Source organism: Lycium barbarum, chromosome 11 (assembly GCF_019175385.1).
Source record: "Lycium barbarum isolate Lr01 chromosome 11, ASM1917538v2, whole genome shotgun sequence".
Taxonomy (NCBI): domain Eukaryota; kingdom Viridiplantae; phylum Streptophyta; class Magnoliopsida; order Solanales; family Solanaceae; genus Lycium; species Lycium barbarum.
The window spans coordinates 41,105,132-41,115,766 of NC_083347.1; the positions used below are offsets into that span (position 1 = coordinate 41,105,132).

Below are 10,635 nucleotides of genomic sequence, written 5' to 3' on the forward strand. Positions count from 1 at the left end.
TGACCACCACATATATTACAAATATTCCCATCATAGGATTGAGACGGTGCACACATCTCTCTCCCGGGAGCATTTTCACAGTCTGGCCAAAAGTGAGGTTCTCCACAATATGGACATGGGTCATCAAAATATGGATTGCAACCATCAAACCCAGTTTCATTCAAAGATGCCATAGAGACACAAGTAACAAAAATAAATAAAAACTAACACAAAGAAACACGAAAAATCACAAACACATATTCACAAGTTTGGACCAAAGCAAGCAAGCTTAAAATCCGAAACTAACCCAAATACGCCAAATTGTTCCCCGGCAACCAAATCCACTCCTCAAAGAGAAAGTGTACACGGTCGTATGCAATATAATTTACCCAACTATGAGTCGGGGTCGATCCCACAGGGAACAATATACTAGGCGATTAAGAAAGTAAGGAACTTTCACTTACCAAGCTAAGCCAAACGATAGATATATTTTGGTTTTTGAGAAAATTATAACTAATGAGGAAATGTAAACTAACCTAGAAAGCAAGTAAAATGATCAATGGCCACAAGCATGGATACAAGAAACTCTCAAGTAATGATCCAATGTATTTTATGATTTTACAACTAAGAGCGGGTTCATGTTAATAGATAATGGTTTCTAAAATCTCATTGAAAGTCTTCCAACCAAATCAATGAATTTCACTCTAAGCTTTTCCAAACCTTAGAGTGTGATATCAAGCACAACCAATTGAATCTCAAGTAACTTTCCTACTCCTAGCTCAAGTTATTAGATGAGTTTAATGACCCAAATTCTTGTTAATTAATCTTTCCCATCCTAGATTTCCTCTTCCGAGCTCAATCAAAGTAAATGGGCGAGTCTTAGGGTTAGCTAATCCCTTAAGAAACATTAAAGAACAAAATTAATTAAATCAACAAAGACTCATTTCAATAGCAATAAAAATCATGCAATACATAAGCAAAACAAGAGTTTGATCCAAAACTTTAACAATGTATATTTTCATAAACAAGTTTCAAGTAATGGAATAAAATACAACACACTTAAATATGCAATACAAAGCAAGGAATTGAAGAAAGGATTAAGAAATTTATCATTAAAGAGCTCCAATCTTCTCCTCCAAAGGTGTGGTGTAAAAACCCTAGCTCCAAAGCTTGCAAAATGGCCAAAGATAAGTTTTACAAACCCTAGCATTCTATTTATAGAAGTGCCAAAACGGGAACAAAATCTGGACAAAAATACCCTGCGTGCACAACATGCTACTCGCATCTTGTGTCGCATGTGCAACATGCGAGTCGCATGTTGTGCCAAACCGTAGCATGTTGTGCAAATATCTCTGTCAGCACATGCTGCAGCAAGTTCTGCTCGCATGCCCAACATGCTGCAGCAAGTGCTACTAGCATGTGCTGCCAGAAAGTGCTTTTTGTTCTATTTTTGCTCTATTTTGCTTTGTTTTGCTCCGTTATGCTCTCCGGGCATCTTATCCTACAAAACAACATAAATACACAAAAAGTAACAACAAAAGTGCTTGAAGAGTCACAAAATCTTAAGGAATTAGCATCGAATATCCCGTAATTTCGCGGCACACCATTGGGGCATTTAATTATAGGCGACTAAAAAGTTTCAAAATTGAGTGGTGATAACTCAAGTTTTATTAATTGAGTAGAGGTGATAATATTTGGATTAGTGATTAAGGACTTTTGACCATATTCCAACTTACCTAACAGTTTTATTTTTAACACTTTAGCTCTAAGCTTCATTTTTAACACTTTGCCCCCAAGTTTTATTTTTTACACTTTGGTCCAACTTAATAAAATCCTAATTACCTAAAATTGGCGGGGGAAAAAAATCCCAAAAGTCACACCAGCCCCCCCCCCCCCCCCCCCTTCCCCCCTAAAAGAAAAATTTAAAAAGTTTTGATGTTTTTGTTTTTGTTACGGTTCGCTTTTACGCGAGTTAAGGCATAAATGTTACTACGAAGTTGTTGGTGCTTTAATTGAATTTTAGTATTTTTTTAGAGTCGCCACCTAATTTATTCAAAAGGAAAATTAGGAAAACCGTGTATAAAGAGTTTTTTCAGACCGAGAAAAAGTCTTTTGGATCAGAGTTCGAGGTAAGAGTTCTGGTGATCCCCCAGGGAAGGTTTTAAGCACCCTGGCATTAAGAATCCGTAGAATATGGTTGGCCTACGAGCTTCACTGTAAGGTTTATTTATTTGCCTATGTGTTAAAGTTTTCAGCAAGAAAGAGTATAACATTTTTTATGTTCACATCAACATCTCCCTTTTTAGAAAAAATTCGGCAAAAAATCCCCTTATAAATAAGGGGTTTTGGTTTAGAAAAATCCACGTAAGTATTCAACACACTTCGTTTCCGGACTAGGACACACTCAGGATCGCTCCCGAGTAGAGTCGCTACTATTCTAGTCCTAACGAAATGTGTTTAGCACCTACGGGTTTATACTTATATGAAAATATGGGATATATTCCCGTTTATATATATATATATATATATGTGTGTGTGTGTGTGTGTGTGTGCGCGCGCGCGCGCGTGTATAAAGTCCATTTTATTAGGTCCATTTTTTATGGAAGCCCAATATGTCCAAACTATATTCCACATAACCAGATCCGTCCAGCCTCAAACCAGGCCCAAAGTCAAATTCAGTCCAAGCCATTTCAGTCCACAAATGTCACAATATTTAGCCCAAGGGGGCTAACCTCAAAATTTCACTTTTTATCCATGCAAAATCCCGATTTCCAGTTTCAGCCCATAGGTAAAATCCATTTGTCAGCCAAAATTCATTAAGTCCAAAGTTTCAAAGATGCAACCAGTTTTTCCTAACGAAACATAGCCCAGAAAACGTGCTCCTTCAGAAAATAAGAAAAAACGATTGGTTTTGATCCAGTTTTTTAGAGGACTTCCAGGCCCAATACTTAATTATGCAAATGCTCTTTTTCCTCAAAGATCTGTTACAAACTGGTCATTACTTTCTTTCCCTAAAAAAATAGGGACTTGAATCCATGTTAGTTCTCAAGTGATTTTACTCATACAAAATTTATAGGCGACTCTAACATTAAAAAAAATGAGTTCCATTTTAGAAAAAAAAAGTCAGCTCGTTGTCCTTGCTTCAAACTCGTGATATTTAGAAGAAGAAAAAACAGAAAAGGTATTCATCTTGGACATCAATTATTAAAAACCAAACTTTGCGACGATTTGAATTTATTTTATCTTGATTACCTAAATCAAACTAAGTGATAATCCTAATTCTATATCCACCAATGTTTCCACTAATAATAAGGTTCATATTTTTACAAATCACACAAATAAATCAGATAAAGGGGAGGAAAAGGATTATTTTACTAATGGGCTACCCGCCCCATTAGTGCTATTTTCACCCATAGTTGGGCCTTTAACTAATATTTGCTTCCCTTTCCAAACACGAACTGGACTCGATCAGATAATGGGATTGGGCCTTAGCCCAACCCTAGTATTGGCGATGCAATGGACCAAAAATGCAAGAAAGCGTCCCACATAGAGAAGATAAAAATTAATACCATGTATACACATTAGGTAGGCAAGGAACATAACAAATAATGAATTGGTCAATCAAAAACCATTCTTCAAATGAAACTTAGTCTAACAGATTCAGCTACTTATATATTTAAAGGAAGACTCAAGCATATATACATATACTTCTTTGATATACCTGAGTATATACACCTTTGAGGATTCCCAAATGGCTAAAGAAGGAAAGATTTTACCTCTTTGTGCCCAATGCCACACAAGATCCAAAGGGTTTCATGAACCCTATGCATGACAGACATTGGGAGAGGCTCAAGCTTGATCCCTTTTGGCCAATTGGACCTCCCCATTAGCGTAATAACTAATAGGTATATCAACATATATATGCATTTCTATGTTATACTATGTTTAGGCATAAACATCATTAAGACAAGCCGAACCAATTAAATGATCAAAGATCCATAGCACAAGGTAAACAAAGAAGGGAATTAAGGAAGCAAACAGGGAACAAACATACACTTTGGGCAACTTTAGACTACCATCTGCCCATACATATGATCCTCCTAAATGTGTTTGCTCATATTGAGTCTTTGCACAAAACGTCCATAGGCAAGATGAGATTAAAATGAATCCAGACAATCAAATAGGCCAAAATGCCAATTTAAACCTAATGCTATTAGATAGGTTATTAAGTCCACATATGTTTCCCTCCACAACACTTAAGCTTCATGTCATTTTCAGTGTTGGTTTCACATCCTAGGGATAGATTAGTGTACAGGTCTTGTCTTAGTCAGGGAGGATCAGATTCAAATCACTTAATAACACTCAATACACTCAATGAAGCATTAATCACACAATATACCAGTTAAGACAAAGAAGAGATCACAATCACTTTCCTCTTTTCTTTTCAGCAGAGCCATAAGGCATTAGATAATAGAGGTTTCAACTAGACAGTAGGATTAAAACTAAAACCAACCCTATGACTGGTTCCTTCAAAACACTGAGCATGGAATGAGGCAAATACACATGTTGCACACAAATCAGGTTAACATAATGGCATACAACTATTGTTCTCCAACCAACATACCTAGTTTTTGTCAAACTCTTGACCTCAATGGGTCTTTTAGGCAATTCAAAAAATAGTTTTTAGAGCTACACCATCAACATTAATTAAACCCACGTATGATTTATTAGCCAGGTTTGCTCATATTAGTCGTTTTTAAAGTATTTACATGTTCGGATAGCTATAGTTAGTTCATAAGGATCGCAGGGACTCAGAACAAACTGTTTAGACTTAGCATTAGGTTCAAACAGGCTAACAGGTCAAACAAATAGAATAAACTCACTAGGCCCGTCAAACTTAGGAATATAGATAGACAAAGCATCTGTGTACAACATATACACCATTTAGATCAACTTCAAATATAATGACACTTTATTTAAACATATATTTGAACATGAAACCAATGCCTATATTAGTATAGATTAACCAAACTGAACATTGTCAACCTGCATAATAATTATTATGTTCAATCCCACACATAAGAACTTATGTAATTAAATTGACATCTCTTTAGCTAATAGACTAGGTTTCTTGTTTAAGACTTAAGTTATCCAACCATAGCACACTAAGATATCTAAGTTGACCAGGAAATAACAACAACATCTAACTGCACATAAACGACTAAGGCATATTCTATGAGCAGCCAACAAACAAACAAACAAATTATAAGAGCAATTTTAAAACAAACAAAAAAAATGAATTAAGACAGAATACTTATCTACTTAAGCACATATAAACAAAAAAACATACTACATATATCACAACTAATTAAATCTACAAAATATATAAAGAATGCAAAGACCAACGAAAAAAAAAGGAAATTACCTCCTAAGAGTGCAGCCTTAGATCGAGAATTTAGACTTGGAATCTCAAGTTGATCCCCCCAAAGCTCAAACTCACCCGACCACACCAAGAAAACAAGTAAACCAAAAATTCTTTTTTTTTTTTTTTAATTCTTACTTCACTAAAAATTAAAGGTTTTAAGCAACGAAGCTAGAAACCCTATGTATTCAGTGTTCCTCCTCTTCTTTCTGAAAATTAGGACTTCTATTTATAACCCCTAAATTGATGTAAAACCCAAATTTCGACCGATGTGGGACTTTCAAAAAAAATTGAAAATTCTCGTCTCAAATCCCATCTGACAACTAACAATCGCTAAATCGAGTAAAGGAAAGGTCAGATCTGACCTAAAAAAGGTCGATCCGTGCGACCAGTCATAAACCAATGAGAAACCAAAGTTCAAAATAGGATGCAAACAAAACTCATTAAGAGATTTTCAGAGTTCTTACCGTTGAATATGTAAAAATGCCGGAAAAAAAAGAGATAGTAACGTGTTTGGGCAGCATTAGGTGAAAACGAGTGAGAGCATTCAATGCTTTGCTCGTTTTGGCCATGCTAACTTGAGCAAGCCCTCATTTTTCTGCCATTTTACCATAAAAAGTCATGGATGACGAGGAGAGAGAAAATCGCGCAAAGGCGGCTAGGGTTTTGGAGAGAAAGGGGGAAAGGGAAGGGGAGGGTGTGTTTGGGTTGGCTGATATAACAAATCGGGCCTTGCCCCCTCCTTTTCTTATTTTACGCCTTGGGCCAGGTCTAGTCCTTGTTGGGCTGGACTCGGTCCTTTTTTTTTTTTCTAAGAAAATGGGCAGCCCCAAATCATTATACACACACACACACACACACACACACACATATATGTATATATCACGTATATATCCTATATATATATTCACGTTATATGTATATATTTCACATATATATAGATGTATTACATATGTATATACACATATATTAATGCGACAAAAATAAAAGGAAAGAATTAAATGGGGATGTCAAAAAAAAATTAAAGAAATTGATTTGCTATTAAATTGACACTAAACAACCAATTATTTTAAAACATAACTGATTTTCACAAAAATGTTAAATTTACAGGGATGACCTTAATTGAATTAAAGCATGAATTTGTTATTTTCAATTGTGGCCCCATTTGGCTAATCTAATTGATTATTTCAATTGTAGCCGTAATTAAACGCATAATAGGCAATTTACAAATATAATCATAATTAATTTATCTAAATTAATTATAATTAATTTGAGAGTTGTCCACATAAATTGATTATGCAGAAAATTAAATTTTGGGGTAAAAAATGATTATTTATTTTAATTAATTTCCTTGAATTAAAATTGGGTTGGGGGCTGGGGGGGATAAATATTTGCTGATTAAAATTCTGATATTTGCATAGCTACTCCACACTATTTTTAGTAAAATGCCTTATTAGTTATTGCGAGATAATTTCCAAAAGATTATTATAGAAATTATTTTACCAAACACTAAAGGTAAAACATTATTTTACTAAAAAAATATATTTATCACCCCAAAAATTAGGTGTCAACAGTTTTTACACCACCCCCCCTCCTCCTCCCCCCTCCCCCCCCCCCCCCCCCAAAAAAAACAAAATTTAAAAAGTTTTGAAATTTTTTGTTTTTGCTTTTTTTGTTTTTTCACCAGCCCTCCCCCTCCTCCTCCTCCTCCTCCCACCCCTCCCCCACCCCCCGTGACCCAACACCCCACCACCTCCACCCTCCCAAAAAGAATTAATTTTGGTTTTAAAAAAAAAAGTTTCGAAATTTTTTTGTTTTTGGCTTTTTGAACCCCTCCAACTTTTTTCTAAAAAAATAATTTTTTTTTTTTTTTTGGTTTCTTACTCCACCCATCCACCCCAAAAAAAATTAATTTTGGTTTTGATTTTTTGCTCCCCCTCCCCCTCCCCCCCTAACCCAAACCCCAAAAAAAAAATCCTGAAAAGAAGTTTTGATTTTTTTTTTGTTTGTTTCTTACTTGACCCACCCACCCTGCCACCCCCTCCCTCTCCTCCTCTTCCGCTTTTGCTGCTGCTACTTTTTTATTTTATTTAGCAAAAAGTTGCTCAAGAAAAAAAAAACTCACCCGATTTACGTAATTGTTGGACCGGATTTCATTCGTGTAGCACTGGGCATTACTTCATGGATTATTTCCGTTCATTTGGTAAGTAAAACAATGTTGTTTTATTTCAATTATTTATCTGGGTTTAGCTGCTGATTTTTCAACAATTTACAGTAGCAGTTACAGTTGTTGCAACAAGTGCTAAAGATGTTGTATAAGAGCTTCTGAATTTATTGCAACAGCTGTTGTAGTTTTTGCAACTCTTGCAACAATTTATGCAGTTATTGCAACTTCTATACTAATCTGTTGCAACAACTGCTAAAATGTGTATAAATAATTTAGCCTACTTGTTGCAACAACTGTGAAAACTATTGGACAACTTCTACTTTTTCCAAGAACTCATTGACTTGTCGCAACAAGTAGACTTCTTGTTGCAACAGCTACATTAGTTTTTGAACATATTTTACAGTTGTTGGATGAAATAGAGACAACCGAAGTTGTCACCAACAACTAAGTAATCAGTTGCAACAACTCACCTAAGTGATATGTTGATCTTGTTCAAATCACAAATGTATGTTCTGTTGTTAATAAATTGTTGATTTTTTTTTAATAAGTAATAAATATGTTGCAACAACTCTGTAGCATGTTGGGGTTTTTCTAACTAGTAACGCGACTTGTTGCAACAACTAGTTAGTTGTTGAACATATCACAACAAATAGGAGGACTTGTTGAAACAACCATTTATCTATTGGACTTTATCCAATAAGTGACACGACTTGTTACAGCAACTAGGTTGGTTGTTTGAGTTTTTCCAATAAGTGGAATGAGTTGTTGCATAAACTACGTAACTTGTTGTGTTTTATCCAACAAGTAATATGTTTTGTTCAATAGCTATGTTACTTGCTACAACAGATACTGCATTGTTGTAACATATACTGCAAGCGTTGCAACAACTATGATATGATTCACCCATATTTAATGATCAACAAAGAGAATCAATGATATTTAGTGATAAACAAAGGAAATTAATTATATTCAGTGATCAATATATATATACACACTTAATCAATTTGATGGTATTTTGAGTCATGACAGATGATCAACTAAGTCACGATGCACTAAATCGAGTGATCAATATAGTGATTTGATGTGAACTACTTAATTCACCCATATTTAGTGATGAACAAAGGAAATCAATGATATTTAGTGATCAATATATATATATTTAATCAATTTGATGGTATTTTAAGTCAGGACAAATGATCAACTAAGTTGTTATGCACTAAATCGAGTGATCATTAGAGCGATTTGATGTGAACTATTTGATTCTCCCATATTTAGTCATAAACAAAGGAAACGATATTTAGTGATGAATATATATACTTAATCAATTTAATGATGTTTTGAGTCAAAAACAGATGATCAACTAAGTCACTATGCACTAAATCGAGTGACCATTAGAGTGATTTAATGTGAACTACTTGATTCACCCATATTTAGTGATAAACAAAGAAAATTAATGATATTTAATGATCAATATATATATATACTTAATCAATTTGATGGTATTTAGAGTCAGAACAGATGATCAACTAAGTTATTATGCACTAAATCGAGCAATCATTTGAGTGATTTGATGTGAACCACTTGATTCACACATATTTAGTCATAAACAAAGAAAATCAATGATATTTAGTGATGAATATATATACTTAATCAATTTGATAGTATTTAAAGTCAGGGCAGATGATCAACTAAGTCATTATGCACTAAATCGGGAGATCATTAGAGTGATTTAATGTGAAACACTAGATTTACCCATATTTAGTGATAAACAAAGGAAATCAATAATATTTACTGATCAATATATATATATACTTAATCAATTTGATGGTATTTTGAGTCAGGACAAATGATCAACTAAGTCACTATGCATTAAACCAAGTGATCATTAAAGTGATTTGATATGAACTACTTGATTCACCCATATTTAGTGATAAACAAAAAAAATCACTGATATTTAGTGATCAATAGAGTGAATATTTTACAACGACTAAGTACATTGTTGCAACAGATGAGCTATCTGTTGTAGCAGATGAGTAACTTGTTGCAACATTTGAGTCATACGTTGCAACATATTAGTAACTTGTTGCAAAAGCTTCAGCAACTGTTTGATTTGTTGCAAAAGCTAAGCCATTTGTTGCAATAGATTACTTAGCTATTGCAACAATTTACTCAGTTGTTTGATTTTTACCGACAAGGTCAGGAATCTGTTGCAATAGATTACTCAGTTGTTGTAACCATTTACTCAAAGCAACTCTTTGATTAATTTCAACAGTTGTTTAATCTGTTGCAATAGATAGGAAATCTATTGTAACATCTGCAACAATTGTTTAAATTTTTACCAACAGATCTGTAACTTGTTTGAAACTATTGAACATAAGGAAGCTGTTGCAACATGTGAGGAATCTGTTGCAACAACATCCTTAATCATTGCTATGACTTTATAATTTGTTTGAAACTACTGAACATAATTTGAACAACTGAAATACATACTGAACATATAATATATTGATACTGAACATATATATATATATATATATATATATATATATATATATATAAATTGCATAATGTTCATCATCCACCATAATCCACAAAAAACATAAAATACAAACTTATAAATAATTGGTCGTCAGCCCCCTTAGGGCTCCAAAAGTCCAAATTAACAGTTGTGATATGTTCAACAACTAACTAGTTGTTGCAACAAATCCTGTTACTTGTTGGAAAAACCCCAACATGTTACAGAGCTGTTGCAACATATTTATTACTTGTTGAAATTGTTTCAACAATTTATTAACAACATAACATACATTTGTGATTTCAACAAGGTCAACATATCACTTTGGTGAGTTGTTGCAACTTATCACTTAGTTGTTGGTGACAACTTCGGTTGTCTCTGTTTCATCCAACAACTGTAAAATATGTCCAAAAACTAATGTAGTAGTTGCAACAAGAAGTCTACTTGTTGTGACAAGTCAGTGAGTTGTTGGAAAGAGTAGAAGCTGTCAAACAACTTTCACAGTTGTTGCAACAAGTAGGTTGAATTATTTATAAACATTTTAGCAGTTGT

The 10,635-nt window shown here is 34.0% G+C and overlaps 1 long non-coding RNA gene across 1 annotated transcript; it reads right to left on the reverse strand.

Moving 5' to 3' along the window:
• Positions 1-980: 980 nt before the first annotated feature.
• On the reverse strand, positions 981-6,101 carry LOC132617883 (uncharacterized). The gene is made up of 2 exons (XR_009573860.1): positions 5,405-6,101; positions 981-1,480 (listed from the first exon to the last, which is right to left on the reverse strand). It is a non-coding gene; the product is annotated as an uncharacterized LOC132617883 (long non-coding RNA).
• Positions 6,102-10,635: the final 4,534 nt, after the last annotated feature.